The following is a 19,911-nucleotide window of genomic DNA, read 5'->3' as shown; positions in this document are numbered from 1 at the left end:
GAGAACGGAGGGTCGCTAATGCACAACGAAGTGCTGGATGTTCTGCTTTTTTTGCTATCCTGTAACCTCGCCTGACGACAGCTCCTGCAACAAATCGAGGATGCCTCCATGTTGCAAACACCCACAGTCGTCTTCCTCGTATGTATTGAGAAGCAAAACCTTGCCACCTTTAGCCCACACATTTGTAAATCAAGCCTGACCACTTGAGAGTAGCTATGAAAGCACCCAGGGGAGGTATTGACATGTAAACCATACTCAACCACCTTAAGTAGCAATGCTTGCACTAAGGGGAGGTGATGTATTTGTAATCACATCTGATCACCTTGTAGTAGCCAAAGGATCATGGCACCAAGGGGAGGTGTTGAGATTTGTGGTGCCATGTACACATAGATTAGAGGCTAAGGTATGGTATAGGAAAGAATCAAAGTAGCCACCCTAGGATGTGGACTACACGATGTGGAGATGTGGATTGAGGATATTGTAATGCCAAAAATTGATATTTTTTATTTGGCATTGGTATTGTTTTCTTCTATGTTTATGTGATTGATGGGGAAGGAATCTACAGGCAATAATTGTAAATGGGTGAAGGAGGGTGACAAAATCTCTATAAAAGGAGCCCTCCTCTCCCTTGTTAATCATCTCTTCCTCCATTAGGCCTCATGTTGCTGTAGCTCCAGTCTCCTCAAGCCTCTTCCATGAGCCTTCTCTCCCTCTTGTAGATATTCTCTTATGTAGACTCTTGAGTCCATCTCTCTCTAGTTTATTCTTTCTCTCTATGAGTAGTCTTGGAGTTCTGCTCCCTCTTGTATGTATGAAACCTCTTCTTCTCCCTTGTGTTTGTAGTATTTTGAGTGTATACAAATGGAGTCTTACTCTCATGGCAATGAAAGTCACTTCTTATCATTTTCCTTGAGTCTCCATTCCTTTTCTCCATTCCTATGTTCTTTTCTCTCTCTATTCAAGTCTCTAAAGTAGTTCTTGTTCGGCCGCTCACTGTGCACACATGGTTCATCCATTTCTCGAACCACCATGCAAGCTTCTTCCTCTCTTTTAGGCAAATTCTAGGGGTATTGGATTGTTGATAATTGTGGAGCCTTGAGGGAGTAGTTTGCTTAGGCGAAATTAGCATGGGTGAAGGGCAGTTTTTATGACAACTTGACCCCTTGTTAGTGTTTTGCTCATAACTTTCTGCTCAATAGTCTGATTTTGATGAAACTTATATTAGCATGAAGTTCTCTTCAAGAAACATGCTCTATATAATTAGATCTTGAATTAGATATTACTATAATAAGTTATGAGTCTCTGTGTTTGATAGCCTATTTTCATGATAGACCTGCTTTCAGTAAACTGTCCATATCTCTTCAACTAGTTATTTGTTTTCAATGAAACTCATATCAGCGCGAAGCTCTCTCAAAGGCGCATGTTTCTATGTGATTAGATCTTGAATCAAATACTTATGTAAAAATTTATGAGTCTCTGTGTATGACTGTTTATTTCTATGGCAGTTTTTATCCCCTTGGAAGATAAGAGGTGCGTGAAGTTTCATTACCCCCAACTTCATGTCACATGTTTTGGTGGGGACGCTGGGTACGTTTGGTATTGAATTCATTCCACCTTACTATATGGTCTCAGGTGTACTTAATTAATGGTTTGCCTAGTATAGGCATGTGTTTCTGATGTGATAAAGAAGATGCCTGGAAGAACTTCGTTAGAAGAGATTGTAGCCCGTTTAAGAGCACTAGAAGATTGTGAAGGTGATGCTCAAGCTATTTGCACGGTCATTATGATCATATCTTTTATGTTTGCACTGTTGAATATGTTAGTGAATTGACAACACTAGTAGCATGCACAATGATAGATTGGGGATTGTTTCATGCACTAGTAGCTTGGTGTGAAGAAGAGTTGAGTCTTTGGGTAGTTTTTGACTGTAATAGTGGAGTGGTGATTCTCAATGCTTTCAACTTATTTTGCTATACAAATGATAAAGAGTACAATATCTTGAAGCTGTTATGTGGAATTCCAATTGTGAGAAGGGTGATTCTTGAATGCATGTACACACAATGTTTTCATGGTGTTGGTTGGTCACTTATTTTTGAAGATTTTGTTGAGGATCACATTGTGGAGGGTTTTCAACAAGTGGTTATGCATAATAAGTTGGTATTCATATACTAAGGCTCTGTGGGATCTTGTTTGGATTTTGTTTGGGATATTAGTTGGATCTTGGTGTTTCCTTTTTGTGTTTCATCATGGTGAAGACTCCAGTGTTCTAAGGGACCCAAGGGGAAGACCCGGAGTCTTATCTTTGGGATTTTGTTCAAGGATGCAGGCTTTTTGGATGGTCCATGAAGGATCTCGGGCAGAGATTTTGCTTGATTTTCTTGAAGGTGTAGCCTTGAGTTGGCATGAGGCCTTGTCAGACTCTACCAAGGAGGACTGGGATCAAGTGGTGGTAGCAATGAAGCAGAGATTTGGGGCAGTGGAGTCGCCAAATGCTTTGATGTTGCAGTTGGACCGGTTCCATCAAGGAGAGGGTGAGATGGTCTCTCCACTGGCAATCCGATAAGAAACTTTATGGACAAAGTATGAAAGGGCAGCTTTGTCAGCTATGGCATCTGCATCATCGGCCCCTCAAAGTCTCTCAGGGATGGAGCACTTAAAGATGAGCAAATTTGTTATGGCTTTGGAGCCTCGTCTTTGCTCAAAAGTAATGAGTAAAGATCCAAGAACATACGTGGAGGCACTTTGCATTGTGACAAAGAAAGAAGCTTCTCTAAAGATCGAATCCACTTTTGTGTCTTCAACAGCTTCAACTTCTAAGGTGGAGGTAATGGGCACTCCTCAGGTACCAAAGTACTTTAAGTTAGATCATAATATCTCCCAATTGATGGCAGATTTTGTTGATTTGAAATTGCATTTGGCTAATGCACGACAACCTAGAGCACTAAAGAGTGAAGATAGGCCTCGAGATAAGAGTGGGGTCACTTGCTATGAATGTAATGAAAAAGGTCACTATCGCCCCAAGTGTCCTAGATTGAGAAAGAAAGAAGAAAAACAAGTAACCTTGTTAGAAGCTTCTTCAGGGGATAACGAAAGAGAGGTAATGATGGCTAAACAGGGGCATGGTAAAGCAAAAGAAGAAGAAGAAAGCAAGGAAGAAGTAGATGATGAACATCAAGAAGAGGAATGCCATTTTAAGAAAAAGAGGGCATCTAGAAGGAGAGTTAGCCAGTCAGTCTTTCCTTTAGGACAAGGCATTGGAAGCTATGACTTGTTGTCTGACCTTAAAGAAAAGAAAGCTCATATCACCTTTGGTCAATTACTTTCTTTGTCTCCAAAACTACGGAAAGAATGGGGAAAGGTAGCAAGCACAAGAGTGTCAAAGAAAAAAAAGAAGAAAAGTGCCATTCTTGTTGTTCAAAGGGTAGATATAGATGTTGGTGATGATGTACCTATGGTTGATGTGATCATTGATGGTCAAGTGATTTCTAATGTGTACATTGATGGAGGTGCATATTAATGTCATGAGTGAGAAGACCATGATAGATGCTGATTTAAAATTCTCTAGTACTACCTCTCCTTATCGCATCAAATTGGCTAACAACACAAGGGTTAAGACCTTGGGAGTTGTGAAGAATCTAGAAGTGGATATATGTGGAATTTCTATGCCAACTACTTTTCAGGTGATCCCTACCAAGCCAGATGCACGTGCCTATCCATTGATTTTGGGAAGGCCTTGGCTACGCAAGGTGAGGGCTATTCAAAAGTGGGATACTGGAGAATTGATTTTGTAGGGAAATGATAAGAAGGTGCATTACAACATCAAAAGCCGTAAAAAGGAAGTTGTTAAGGAGGAGTCTTCAACATTAGAGAATTCAATCTCTGACTTAACCGATGAAGAAGAAGAGACAGGGTGTAGCTCCGAGGAGTCAAGCTCAGAGGGTGAGTGTGAAGATAGTGGGAGAGAAGGAAGGAGTCTCACTTACGGCTTTCTTACATACACAATAGGGGAATACACACAAAGGTGGAGGTTGAAAACAGTTTTCCTCTTCTTAGTTGTGAAAGCCAAAAGAACTCTAGTACAAAGAAATAGGAGAACCCTATATGTGGGTCTCAAACCAAACTCAGCTAACTCAGGTGGCATACTAACTGAGCTAGAAACTAGAGTACATAAGGATAGCTGTCATCTAGCTATTATTCATGGGCGATGTACCAACCGCATCTGCAGCTAACAAGTCAGTGACATAAATGCACAACGGTCACCCTGGCATATCACGAGTGGAGCTCGATATCTCAACACTCCCCCTCGAGCTCAATCCCAATTCCTACACACCAATCAGGTCTTTGAACTTACGTAGCTTCTCTGCACCCAATGCCTTCGTGAATATGTCAGCTACCTGATCCTCTCTGTTGACATAAACTAGATCAATAAGACCTAGTAAAACCTTCTCCTACACATAGTGATAATGCACCTCAATGTGCTTTGTTCTAGCATGATAGACTGGGTTATTTGCCAAGTGCATACTGCTCATGTTCTCACAATAAATGACAACTGGCCCATCTGTAGACAGATGCATATCATAGAGTAGCTTATGCAACCAAGCTACCTCACATGCAGCCATTGCTGCACCCCTGTACTCAGCCTCTGTGCTCGACAAGGCAATTGTAGGCTGTTTCTTGCTGCTCCAAGTGATTGCAGCACTCCCAAAAGAAAACACGTATCCACTGGTAGATCGTCTATCAGAAATACTACCAACCCAATCAGCATCAGTGTATCCATGCAACTGTATCTGAACCCCAGCCTCATAAAATAGTCCATACTGCAATGTGGACTTCACATACCTGAGTATGCATCTAGTCGCATCCAAATGCAGTTTCCTTGGAGCCTGCATAAACTGACTTACCAATCCAACAACATAGCTCAAATCTGGCCTGGTAATAGTCATATAAATCAAACTTCCTACTATGCGTCTGTACATAGTAGGGTCTTCCAGAAGCTCACCTGCATTTGCACTCAGCTTCACATTCTGCTCCAAAGGAACTGAAATAGGCTTATAGCCTATCATGTCCAATCCATACTTCCTCTGCAAGAGCTATATCCCACTTGGTGATCTAATCACCTCAATGCCCAAGAAATAATGCAGCTCTCCCAAATCCTTCATCTCAAACTTCTGCTTTAATAGCATTTTCACATGAAGGATATCTTCATCACTATCACCTGTGATGATCAAATCATCAACATAAATGACAAGTAGCATAATACCTTTCTCTATTTTTCTCACATAAAGTGAGAAATATGCCTTGGAAATCTGAAAGCCAATAGTGACAAGATACTGTCCTATCTTGTCAGACCATGCTCTAGGTGCTTGCTTCAAGCCATACAAGGCTTTCTTCAACCTGCAAACAAACTCAGGATGAATAGCATGAACATAACTTGGTGGCTGCTCCATAAAGATCTCTTCTTGCAAATCACCATGCAAGAAGGCATTCTTTACATCCATCTGGTGTAAAGATCCATCCCTTTGATGCAGCCATAGCAATGACTGCTCTTACGATTGCCATCCTTGCAACCGGACTGAATGTTTCTTCATAATCAATGCCATATGTTTGTGCATACCCCTTGACAACTAATCTTGCCTTGTATCTGTTCATAGAACCATCTGCATTGTGCTTCACCTTATAAACCCACTTATAGCCAATTGAATTCTTGTCTTTAGGCAAAGGCACCAATTCCCATGTAGCATTTGCTTCCAAGGCATCCATTTCTTCATCCATGGCTTTCTCCCATTTTTCTTTTCCCATGGCTTGCTCAAAAGAAGTGGGTTCTAGTTCTTGTATCACTTTGACCATATAGGCATAGTGAGTGGCTATAAATCCACCATATTTCAGCCTATCCACAGGATACCTAGCTCTGGTAGACCTACGCAAAATAGGCTCACTTCTAGGTGCTCTCAAAACATCCCTGGTCTTCCTTACTCCAGGTGTAACAATAGAAGGAATACCCAACTCATCATCAATGCTCTGTTCTGAGCCACTGGATTCACCATCCACATAAGAGTGACCTACATTCACATCAAACATGGGCTGATCTACCTTCTCTTTTCCTTTTTGTGATACCGGCATACCACTATCTGCATTGCTTTGCGGAGATTCTCCTGATCTCAATCTGCCTGTCCATGGCAAAGTATGTGAACCACTGCTAGAGGACACTGCAGGTCCACTAATATTTTGTGATTGTTGCTGTGAATTCTGTGCAGCATTACCATTTTGTGCATCTACATCATCAATCACATTTACTGGTTTATACCAGCTGCTTATCTAATCAAATACAACACCTTTGCTCACTGTAAACTTATGAGTAGAAGGGTTATAATATCTATACCCTTTCTGCTGTAGAGAATAACCAATAAAGATGCACTTCTTAGCTTTTAGATCCAACTTGGACCTCAACTCATCTGGCACATGAAGATAGGAAATGCAACAAAAAATTTTCAAATGAGAAATATCTGGTTTCCTACCAGTATACATCTCCTATGGCGTTGTGCCATGAATTGCTGTAGTGGGAATCCTGTTCATTATGTAAACTGCTATAGCAACTGCTTGAGGTACTCTCCCCCTCCATTTGACCTTAGGCATTTTATTTGCAAGCCTGTTTCTTTTTCAAGCGTAGCTTTAAAAGCTTTGAAGTGCCCAAACACTTCACTTTTCTTTTTCATAAAATACACCCAAAATTTTCTGTTGTAGTCATCAATAAAAGTGACAAAATAATGACAGCCTCCAATAGATGCAGCTTTAGTAGTCCATACATCAGAGTGGATTAATTCCAATGGCTTCTTACTCTCTTGAACATGCCTAGGAAATGGTTTCCTTGCTTGTTTTCCAAATCAACAGGCTTTACATAACTTATGCATTTCTGCAACCTTGAATTTAGGCAATCCTGCAACAATGTTTTGGGCCTGCATTGATTTAAGTCACTGTACATTAACATGACCAATGCGTTTATGCTAGATATTAATATCTGCGACTACACCGGTCCCATGTGCAAACATTGTTGCACTCAATTCAGGCATGTCCACATCTAATGTAAACATCTTGCCCTTCTTCTTTCCTTTTGCTATCAAGCGACCATTATTTTTCATATCCTCAACAAAGCATCCATGAGGATTAAATCTGACCTACAAGCCCTGCTCAACCATTTAACCAACAGAAACCAGGTTCTTGGTGATATTCAGGACATGAAATACATCAGACAGGTATTTCTTTTTCCCATCTTGCATAGACAAAGGGATTTAACCAATCTGCACAATAGGATGTGCAGTATGATCACCAGTCTCCACAAATCCTGGTCTTTCCATTTTCCTTGCATATTGCATCCATTCTGCATGACCTGTCATGTGGTTTGATGCACCTGAGTCAACATACCACACATCATTACTTTCTTCTGCACTTGTCACAGAATTGGTCATGTGCTACACCATAAACAAATGCTCATTTCTATCATCACCCTGTCTACTAGAGGATGCATAATTGCCTTGCTGCAATTTTCCATTCATAATGTCATTCTGCTTTTTGTAGCAGTCTTTAGCCATATGACCCATTTTACCACAATAGTAGCATTCGACATTGCTGTTTGCATTTTGGCCCCTCTGCCATCCACCATGACCTCTTTGGCCCCCCCTACCTCTAGAGTTACCATGTCATCCTCCATAGGACTGGTTTTCTTAAGTTTGTTGCATATTCTGATTTCTATCATGGCCTCTAAATCGGCCTGCTCTACCTCTGCCTCTACCTCTTCCAGCATTTGAGTAGAAGACAGTTTCTTTTGAAGTTCCTCCTGAAGAAGATGCACCACCATTTCTCTGCTCTTCAGAAATTAGAAGAGCAAACAACTCCTCAAAATCAGGAAATTTTTCACGGACGGCAATGGATGTCCGGAACTATGCATAATTCTTTCCTAGACCATTCAAGGTCACAGAAACTAGATCATCATCTTCCACTAGCGACCCAATGGAAGCAAGTGCATCTGCAATTTTCTTCACCTTCATGTGGTAGTCATTGATGGTCATATTTTCTCTTTGCACATTGTGCAACTCCTGCTTGAGCTACATTTTCCTAGCTTGTGTATTTGTACTGTACATTTTTGCCAAAGTATCCCATGCCTCCTTTGGCGTACTTGCATTCTGAATATGCACAATCATAGAATTCGAAATACTGATAGACAGCCAGTACATAACTTTTTTGGCTCTCTCATGCCATCCTTTAAATGCCTAGATTTCCTGTTGATTGGGAACATTAGGAAGAACTGGTTCTTCTTCATTTCCTGTAATGAACTTCCAATAGCCTTTTCCCATAAGGAAATTTGTCATTCTAAACTTCCATGCTTGGAAGTTTTTCTTATCAAGCTTTTCAGTGACAATCTATGAATGAGAATCAGACGCCATTACAGAACACTGCAAAAAAACACAGCTTCTGCCTCACACAGGCAAATCTGTAGAATTGACAAAAGTGGTATTTGACCACACAATCACTTCCTAGTGACGATTTTGCATGAACAGGCAATAAGGATGATTCTGTAACTCCCAATATCTCTGAGGATATCATAAGTTTTACAACAAATATTGCTCTGGATGAGTCTTTGTACAAAGGATCTCCTGTGGCCTTTTCAATAATTTAATTTTTCCTTTACAGTGAGTTTAGTACAAATGGGTGATCCAAACATTTGCTTGTTTGAATGTCCTTTTCTATCATCACAGAAATGAGCGATCCAAACATTTGCTTGTTTAGAATGTCCTTTTTGTCGTCACTTGTCGCTTGGGTGGCATCTTGATTCTTTCTCATCTGACTACCACCACCACCTTCACTCTTTCTCAATATTTGAAAGGTGTTATCATGGGCATTCTTCATTTGCGCTATCTCCTTCTACTTGGTGAGCATCTTTATGAACTCTGTAATGTGTGAAATAATTGGTTGCGGTAATTTTATTTTGTCTTCTACATCATACCCCATGTGCTTCTTTGTTTTCTTTGACCTTGATTTCCAGGATACTATGACTGTTGTCTCTGTGGAAAGTCTTGAAATTGCATCATGGTTTGGGACCCATTCCTTTTTCAGACAACTAGTATACAATGTGCTGTTATCCTGGTTCTCCTTCCTACCCATTGGCTCATACCATACCGCTGTAAATGTTGTAGCTCTCCCCTGGTCATCCATGCTCATGTCAACTACTTTCGCAACCCAAAACTTCACATTCTCATGTTCATCATCCGATGGTCGAACTGCAACAAAACAATGGATGTCTATGTCTATTTGTGGCATAAACTCTCTCTTCTTGGGTCCACAATATGGATGTGGGAGCAGCGATTCAAACTGATTTTCAAAGAGACCACATCCTAGACACAAGTCATTACCAACATTTGGCCAAAATAAAGGCCGTTCTACCTTAATATCATCTTCTTGCATTTTTGCAAGGTCCTTTATCAATTGGTAGGTCTTGCTAATTACAACAGTAGTGTGTTCCTTCTAAGAGGGATTCCAATCAGGAAATCTTCGGAGCATTTCCTCTTTGTATGTAATAAAAGCTTTTAAGCCTTCTATTTCACCTTTGGATTTCTCGTTGAATTCTTTTATAAGAGCCCATGTTGGATGCATTTCTTTGCTCGGGATTGAAGTTAAGAGAGAGTAAGGTTCTTCAGGTTCCTATTTTGTATCAAGAGAATAGTGTTACCATTGCATCACTGGTTTTTCATCCTTTAAGAAATAGTGAAAATAGTGTGGAGCGCTATGACCTTTCAGGGCATCACCACCTTTTTGTATGAAAGGTAGAATAAAGCTCTTCCAATCATACATCCTCTCAACCAAATACTAAGTAGTCCTTTGTTGATGTCATCCTTGCTTTTGATACATTCGTCAAACCATTTGTAACGTTAACTATTTCACAATCAAAGTCAAATATTGAATAGTCCTTTGTTGATCTCATTCCTACTTTTGATACAATCGTAGAACCACTTGTCACAATGGCATTAGATTGTCCATAATGATCTTCAAACTCATCTATTCTTGAGAGAACATCACTCATTGATACTTTCTATGGATTTCATAACTCCATAGTTAGTGGTGATAGAGTGTCCAGAATGGGTCTTCAAACTCATTTATTCCTGAGAGAGCATCACTCATTGATGCACTTTCTATGGATTTCATAACTCCATAGTCTTGAAACTCCTCTACTCCAGAGAGAACATCACTCATTATACTATCGTGCATGATTTCCATAATTCCATAGTTACTTGGTTTGACTCCAAGAACTTTATCAGTATCCATGAAGCATCCATGCTTGAAAAGATATCACTTTTGACAACTTTGCCCAAGTTCTCAATGTGCATGAACTCATCCACCCCGGATAAGGCATCACTTGTGAAATCTTTTTCTTTCTCGATACCAATGAACTCATCGACTTTTGATAAGACATCAATGCTATAGTTGATTGCATTGGAATCATCCATCTCTGAAGGAATAGAGCTTGGTACATTGGCATATTCTTTCAATTCTTTGATGTTGTAGTATACATTATGTTTATCATTAAAAACCACATGCTGAGTCTTTCCAATCTTAAAAAATTGCATGCTCCATCTCAAATCCTTACCTACCTCATAGTAGGGACCATCCAATGAGATTGAGTTATCATCCATATTATCATCAGTAACTTTTTGAATTCTCATCTGCACAAATGTCCAATGTTCCACTTGTTCAAATCCCAAGACTTGACCTTCTGCTACATTCTTATTTGCAAATGATAACATTTGTAAAATATCTCCCACTCTAAAATCCAAAGATATGCACTTTGTATTCTTGATGACATGTGTTGGATAAGTCTCATCTCTGTCCCATGCAATAAATGCTTTGTTGGAAGCATTAGAGGGCATAACATCTCCAAGGATTTCCATATCCCCACACTTATGCTTTAGCTCAACATTTGCACTAAGAATCCTTGATACGATAACTGCCACCTTATCTTCACCAAGTCTTCTAAAGTGACAAATAAAATTTGGATCACTTTCATGGATTGTAGCAAATGCAACTACTTCTCTTTTGTAACATAGAATCACCTCCATCCCCAGAGTAAATTTTGTAGCCATCTCCTTTGTGAGTTTCCTTTGCAAACGAGCTGTAACAACAATTATAAAGAACATTAGTCTCTTCTCAATAATCTACTTTATTAATTATTTAAAAATCTAGATCTTGTTTAAAAATTAATCAAACCCTAAATCCTAACCCCCAATCCCCAAACCCTAATTCAGACCCTTGAAACCATAAACCCTAATTCTTAAACCCTAAACCCTAAACCTTAAACCCTAACTCCTAATTTCTAAACCCTAACTTCTATACCCTAATTCCTAAACCCTAACCCTTAAACCCTAAGCCCTAAATCCTAAACCCTAATCCCCAAACCTAAATCCTAAACCCCTAAATCCTAATCTGTAAACCCTAACCCCTAATCCTTAATCCCAAAATCCTAATCCTAAAACCCTAATTCCTAAACCCTAACCCTTAAACCCTAAACCCTAATACCTAAACCTAAATCCTGAATCCCTAAATCCTAATCTGTAAACCCTAACCCCTAATCCCTAATCTCAAAACCCTAAACCTAAACCCTAACCCCTAATCCCTAATCTCAAAACCCTAAACCTAAAGCCTAACCTCTAATTCCTAAACCCTCAATCCTAATCCTAGACCTCTAAACCCTAAACCCTAAACCCTAAATCCTAAACCCTAAACCCTAACCTTAAAACCCTATACCTAACCCTTCGTGGAGAGGCTTTGTACCAAACCCGATATGGGACTGACATCAAGAAGAGAAACATGCTGGCAAAGAATAGATTCTTGGAAAGATGTATGTTTGAGCCCATTAATGGGCAACACTTTTGTGAAGCTTGCAGGATTTCCCTTAATGAGGGAAGAAAAGGAAACTTGCCATAGATTGAGTGGATGGGAAAGTTTCAACGGGTCATTTATCATGTATGCATATTTAATGATGACTCGAAGTACATTCTAGAATCAAAAAGGCTGAATTCTGCTCCATTTAGGTTGAAAAAGGGCTCTTCTCTTTCTGAGATCCTGATAAAGGCAAGGGACTTATGGGTGGGCTATGGAAAGCTGCAAACAGTGATGGGCAAGAGACCTACATCTGAATACATGGCAAAGAGGACTTGGTTCTATAGATGCTTGAAAGGTGTTGTAAGAAATATGCAAGGTGTACCAAGTAATAAGGTTGAGGAAAAGGATCTGAACACCACCGTTACAAGATACAAGGATGTTACTTGCATTGTCTTCCACGAGGACTCAGTGTTTCAGAGCATGGTGGATGTTTGCCAAGCATATGAAGTAGGAAAGATATCCTTTGAGGCACCAGAGCACAGTGCACCTCAGAGGAAAAAATAATGAAACCAATGTCTATTGTTTGGTGGAGAGCATTAAGGTTTGTTCCAGATGCAATGATAGAAGAAGTATGCAAGAAGATCCTAAGCGGTGACTACTTCTTTGGAAAGAAGAGCAAGCATAGCAACTTGGATGAAGTGGTCACCCGAATGATTCAAAGTGAGGCTGCTCTCTCAGCACTATTGTTTTTATTGAAATCTAATGATGAGTTAGCTGGCAAGTCAATTGATGTGGATAAGAAGAAAGCACTTAGCCTACGTCAACTCCTTGATAAGACATGGGCTAAAAAGTGGTTGGCTTCAGTGGATGCAGATGCCACACCAACAAAGGATCTAAGAGCTAAAATGCCAAAGGTTATTGAGACAGAATATATGGACATCAAGAAAAAGGCCTTGCAGTCCACTGCCCAAGGTAGAGCAATTGGTGGTTTAGATGATGATTCTCCATTCAGCTTCTCCTATGATATCTTGCTATCAAAGAATGATACAAATTTTGCACACATCAATGGCATTGATAGAGAGCATTTCATAAGAATGAGCGGTCATTCTTGGGAGAAGCCATGTGTATTTTTCATAGATGAATTGCAAGACCTTGCAGTGTCACGGATAGTTGAACTTATGCAGTTTATCATAGAAGGTCTATGGCAGATAAGAAAAGATCAACATTGGTCATGTTCATGATAGAATCATAAAGGGATGCCTTGTATGCGAGTTTGACATTTGCATTTGGGTATTTACTTTCAAAAGTATACCATGGTATAATCCTATGCAATCATATGACTGTCTTGGAAGGCACTGCCATTCAAGTCTTGCAGCCTTTCTTGATGTGCTTCTTATCCAGGGGTGGTGGCAATCTAATCAAAATTCCTTTAAGGACTCTTAAGCTTCATTACTTTGAGGACAATAAGGTTAAGCTTGATGCAGCAATGGTGGATTATAAAAAACCGATGGATCCTGATGTGTGATACTAGAGGTGACAAAGAATTTACTGAATGGGAAGTAGCATTGTATCAAATGGGTTTTGTTGCTGAGAAATTGCTATGCCAAGGTAGAAATGTAAATGTCATTGATACCCCCCATCAGATTGAGTTCTTTGACACATATTACAGTTGCACTACCTTCTTTGAAGAGGAAAATGTCGAAGAATAGGGTAGTGAGGAAAATGTCAAAGAAGAGGGTAGTGAGTCTGAGGGTGATGATTCTAGCTTAGGTGATGATGAGGATGAAAGCTCTACATCTAATGACTTACGCCGAAAAGAAATCCACACAAAGAATAAGGGTGATCAATTGTCAACTAGAGTCAAGGTGGTTCCACTCATCATATGGGAAGGCCTGCAGCAGCAAGAAGTAGTAGTACAGCATGTCATAGGAAAAGGTAAAACTAAAGAGGTGGAAGCACTTTCCTTGAAATTAAAAGTGAGGAAGGCACCCTTGATCTTGGGTGAAGGATATGCAAGTGGATCAAGCAAGGAAGCCTTACCCAAAGAAGATATGGATGAGGCAAAGCATGACCAGGAGGAGTTACCTGGAGGCATAGATGGTTCTTCAACCATGACCTTACAGACTCCAGAGAAGCCTACTAGTCAAGAACCTAGTAGCTAGGACCCTACTCACCAAGAACTTGGTCATGAGACTCTAGAGCAGCCTACTAGTCAAGTGCTTAAGATTGAAGAGCAAACTACTAGGCAGGATGATACTAGCCAAGGACCTTGCTACTGAGACTCCAGTCTTAGAGTAGCCTATTAATTAGTACCCTGGTAGTCATGGGCGCATTGAGGACATTGGTACTATCTTAGAGCAGCCTATTAGTTAGGACCTTGGTAGTCAAGGGCCTAGCATTGAGGACACTAGTATTGAGGAACATGATGGCTGATGACTTTGTAATCAAAGTTTTGAACTTCGCAAGCTTTGAACTTCTATGTAAAGCGAGTATCTAATAAAAAGAACTAATTTTTTAATTTCTTTACTCTCATTATTGTGTATAAAGATTGTTTATGAGGTCTATTTTATACTTAATGGTTTATTTTAAACTTTATGTCAATGTATTTTTATAGTTAAGGGCGTTTTTTAATACCAAGTGAGGTATATATGTACACCATTTACACATAAAAGGATTTATGTACACTACCTTTCTAAGGGGTTTATGCACACCACCTTTCTAAAGGAAATGGTCATAAAGGTGTGTGCACACCACTTATACATAAAGGTGTTTATTTACACCACCTTTCTAATAGAATTGGTCATCTATTGATGTTCTGCAATGATAGTAGCTTAATTCATAAGAAGTTATGAAGATGTTTATGTAGACGAGATTTGGTTATGCATTGATGTTCTTAGTACTTAATCACCAAATCTTTTGTTTTGAGTTGTCAAATCTAGTTCAAAAAACAACATTTTTAGTATATTCAAAAAATTTGGACTAGTTTTTAGTCCATTTCTCAAATTGGACTTTACAAAAGTCCAAAAATTTTGAATAGTGTGTTTTAAGATCTAATTTTTGCTAAGAACCCTAAGTTCCTATCGCTCCAGAGGCCTTCTTTAGCCTGAGATGATTTTTTTTTTCAAGAAAATTACTTCATTAAGTATGAACAAGAAACCACAAGAGCAAGCTCAAATGCGGGAATACATCATGCTATGAATGAGGAAAAAAAGGAGCTAATAAAAACCAAGATGGAGGCTAAAAATGCCACCTCAACCTGAGAGAGACTCAGAGAAGAAAGGAGATCTTCTTCAAACTCTGAAATAAGTAACTCTCCTGGCAGTGGCTACTCTGGAGGATCCCTGCATGCTTGCCCAGATGGCCATTAGAGTGTGTATTGTGTTGGTCCAAATACTGGCCATAGCCTAGGAAGGGTGTGAACCTGGGTACCCTCCATCGCCTCTGTACACATGGCTCTCCAAATATGCCCAACTACAATGCTAGCCAGAATCTCCCATGATGTGAATATTGAGTCATGAGTAGGTCTGCCCGAGATGATTGGATACCTAGAGATTAATAGGTCCCTAAATATGCTTGAGTGGTGGAGGATGAGAGTAGTAGTGTCTGTTTGGACAAGGACTAGACCATACATGTAGTTCTAGTCTTAGCATGGTAGGAGGGGGTGTAGTGGCATCTCTAGTTTCAGGAGAGTTTGCCTCTTCAAAAGGTAAATTAGGATCCGTGTAAGTGGTTTTGGCCTACACAAGTAGGAAAATTGGATAGGGTGGAGAAGCTTTTCTTCTTGGATATGACACACATTGTTTAGCATTTAAATTTGAAGGCAACAACCCAGACTCCCTAGAGAGAGCATCATTGGATTGAGAAGCAAATTCCCGAGGAGTTTATCTCTAGATTTTGGTCATGCTTATGGACTATCCATAGACCATGAAAGATTTCTTACTTCTTTTGGATGGTGGACCATGGAGGTTTGCCCATTTGTCCATGGATGGAGAAAAGGTGCATAGATGGTAGATGTCAGTGGTGCATGGATGGAGATATAGACATGCTCCTACATTTTCTTTAGAGTTGCCTTGGCACAAAGAATCTAGATGGGGCCCTTGAGATTGTTGCCAACACATAGAGGATGCAGCATGGCTTCACTTGGGGATGGCTTCCAACTGATGGAGGAGGTTAGCATACATGCCAATGGGTCTTATAGTAGAGGCACATGACATAATGCCTCCTTCCTGATAGCTCACTTGGTAGGACCCTATGCCCTTGCTAGAAGATAGCTTATGGGAGACAGTATCCATCATCACTACTTGAAACATTTGGGTTTCCCATTGTAGTTTTTTTATGGAAGGCCACTACTTGCCATATGGCAAGACATCATCTACACCCCATGGACCATTTGGGTGCATGGGATGTTAGGATCTCATATACCATTGTAAGGTGCGTGCATTTTTGCAAGGCTTGGCTTACGTGTGTCTTTTATATATCCATAGAGGGAGGCATTTTCTAGATGTATAGTGCTACAACCTAGTCGTTAGCCCCTACTCTAGAGATTCCCTAAGTAGTGATAGGGTTCTCTAAAAATGGGCTAGTCAGACAACCACTTTTTTTGCAATTCTTCATCGATTAGCAACCCACAATTTATTGATTTGTATGGTTGGTTTCTTCAAGCATAAATAGAAATTTATTTTCTCTCTATAAAAAAGTATTCACATCCAATATGTTGGGAGCGGTTTATTTGGATAGTTTGGCCTAAAAAGAAGTTGTATGTATGGAATGCCTGTTTTATCCATCTACAATTAGTAAAATCCTTTGTCAACTGCCTCTCTCAGCTTGCGTAACATATTTCATGCCAAGGAGTTGGAAAAAAGTATAGAAGAACATGTCATGGGAAGAGGAGAGAAAAATTAGCCTATTATTGAATGGTAGCCTCTAAGGATAGCATTGGATTATAGGGTGTAATGGATCTCAATGTTTGCTATAGCTTTCCAAATAATATCATATAATATCTATAGTTTCCTTATCCATTTCTTGTATGTGCTATTGATATTTTTAGTTGTGCTTTTGTTGTCATACTATATGTTCTTAACTATTTGCTCAAGCATTTGGGCTTCTCCTTCCCTATCTTATGTGTTCTAGCTTGCCTCTTGGGAGTCCAATTTTCAACTCATGACCAACTATATCACACACAAAGTGAAAATTGGAAAGGTTCTTAAAGATAAGTTGGTGTTGTACTTTCCTCCCTTGGATACTATGTCTAGAGTATTACAGAGTCATTACACATATTCGTTATGTTGATAAACAAGTATTTTTCAACATCAAGTATGTGCAACCCTAGCTTTCTTCATGGGAGGTCATCATGCCTTTGCCTTGTGAATGAAGTGCAATTATTATCATATCATAGTCCACCCATCTCATCTCACCTCTTACTCCATTGTCCATGTGAATGCTATACTTGGTGTGCATATTATGTGTTCTTGCATGGGGTTGTAGTATAATAGTGCACTTATTTACTTAGGGTGAAAACAACACATACTTGGTGGACAAAAGCAAGTGTCAACAGAGAGTTATAGTTAGATGAGACTATAAATATTCCATTCAAGGTGAGTATTCCCTTGACACAAGGAGAGGAGGAAGTGAAGCTATGGTTCTCAATACACTCTAACGCCAACCAGCAAGGCTCATTATATTGAGTTCAAGTAATGGTTCAACAATCGTGCCCCCCTTAGGGAAATATATATATTGGATGAAGGATGGTCCAAAGTTTAGCTACTTGGGGTTGTGTTAAGGTTTTAATCTTATGGTTAAAATTTGTTTAAAATCCACAGTCAACAATAGTTGAGGGGCCAAGGTGGGGGCCCTGCCTAGAAGTGCTGTGTTATTGCAACACAATCCACCTTTGTGCAATGCACAATCAAGAAATTGGGGGCAAATACATAGGCAGGATAGTGAGTCCATGGTAACAAGATCGGGCTCAAGATGCATCCTTGTAGGAATCCTCTAGTCAAACCAAGTCAATGATTGCAGTAGTGTGAGGGACTCCAAAACAACCAAGAGGGGATGAAATTATTTCTAGCTTAGAGCAATAAATCTATAATTTAAATGGCATGTTATTGGAGCAGTAATGTGACCATAAATCTTACTCAAAGAGTTTAGAATAGTGTCCATAGATGTCATCAATTCCTCAGATCCATGGGAAGGTGTTTTGAAGTAGAGCAACAATGAGAGTGTTGATGCTCTAGTTCTCCCACTCTTGATAGGTTAAATCACAAGTGCTTGGTGATCCTAAATAGCCCAAACCTACGTGATGCTTGGGTGAATATGCTCACTCTTGCAATCTGTTAAGTGATGATTGTGTGACTAAGTTTTTCTTGTGTTCTTCTTTAGGAACTTCATGGAAGATGTGATGGGAAGAATGGACGGGGATGATATTGACTGCTCATATGCTCTAGTTAGATTATTGAAGTCAAGTGATGTCATTGGGATACTAAGGGACCCAACACACAAGCACCTACATGTGCAAGTTGCTGAAGAGGTGATGAAGGACTTCAAGGATGTTATGGATGCAAAGGAGATGCTTGCACCTTGTGATACTTCTGGTGTAAGTCGTGAAGCTTACACATTTGTTTTCAAAATTTTCAAGTCTACTATTTTGGGAAAGTATAAGAATTCTATAGTGCTCCTACCCACACCTTAGTCTGTGAGACGTGCATGGCAAGAAACAAACCAACATGCAAGAGAAATGCTTGGAGGGTACCATTGCATAAGGGGCACAATGACTTGGAAGAGTAAAAAGAAATTTGGCTTACAACCCTTTGAGATGAATGCTTTCAACAATGTCTACTTAGATGTTGAGAAACTGCAACAAGCAATGGTCAAATTCTATGGCATGAGAGAAGATGGTAAGAGGAAATCCATTATAGCATTGCACTTTACTTAGTTCATTTTCTATATCATGTTTATACTTATGATTTCTCTCTTTTGTTGTATAGATTGCAATGGAAAGCTCATATTTGTCATCAAAATGGATGAAGCTCAATTGGTGAAAGAACACAAGTTAGAGAGAGTGAGCATCTACATTATGAATAAAGCCTTAGCCTTTGTTCAAGGGAATGAGGAAGTAGAGCAAGATTTCTTAGTGCAATCAGAGGAAGATATATGGTGGCTTGTAGCATTTGAGACTCCAAAAGAGTAGATAGAACATGAATCCCATCGATGATCCAAAGATAAGAGGAAGGGCAAACATTGACAGTCAATGGCCATGGAACATTTCAAGTTGAATGGCATCTTGTTGGTGATTTGAAAACCCTCAAGTTCTTGCATGGTTGTGATACAGGGGCAAATGCAATGAACACATGCCTTTATTGCATGTGTTCGCAATGTAAAAAAAAGGCTGGCTTACAATGGGAGAATGGCATTCTATCTTGTAGCCAAACACAAGCTCCCAATCGTGACAAGAAGGATCCAAAGTGGGATCCCATCTTGCCCATCCCACTTGAGAGAGTACACATATGTACTTTACACATAGAATTGCACATACTTTATAAGTTGTTGTATTTGCATCTTGTTTATGCTTTGAATTTAATTCTGCAAGAAGTGTCCACACCGTGCATTGCAGAAGCTAAGAAGTTGTTGTCAGAGATGGGATTCCATGGAGGACATGTCAAACTTAAGGAGGATAAGAAAATGCCGAGGGCAACACAAAATCTTCCTACAAAAGTGTCCATGGGTGGAGGGAAGGCAAGGACATTCCTACTAAACCACAATCTCGACAAAGACAAACATACATTGTCTCAAAGTATTGTAGGAGAAAAGAGAGGGAGGAAGTGAGAGTGAGGATGGAAAAGTATTTTTTCTTGTTGGAAAGCCATTTGGGAGCATTTGAAGCTTGTCTTTGATGCTATTTAGTGTTTCAAGTTGATAGGAACTTAGTGGGTGTGATTGCTAAGGATGTGTGGGTCCAAACACCTTAAAATACAACAAAAATGAGGATTCTTGCCAAATCTTGAAGTTGTTTTGTGTCTTAGAATTCACCCTTCATGAAATTTTGCA

This window comes from Dipteris shenzhenensis, chromosome 26, assembly GCF_047967505.1.
Source record: "Dipteris shenzhenensis isolate YYH24624 ecotype China chromosome 26, Dip_SZ_1.0, whole genome shotgun sequence".
Lineage (NCBI taxonomy): Eukaryota > Viridiplantae > Streptophyta > Polypodiopsida > Gleicheniales > Dipteridaceae > Dipteris > Dipteris shenzhenensis.
Note: the sequence above shows the minus strand (reverse complement) of the source record.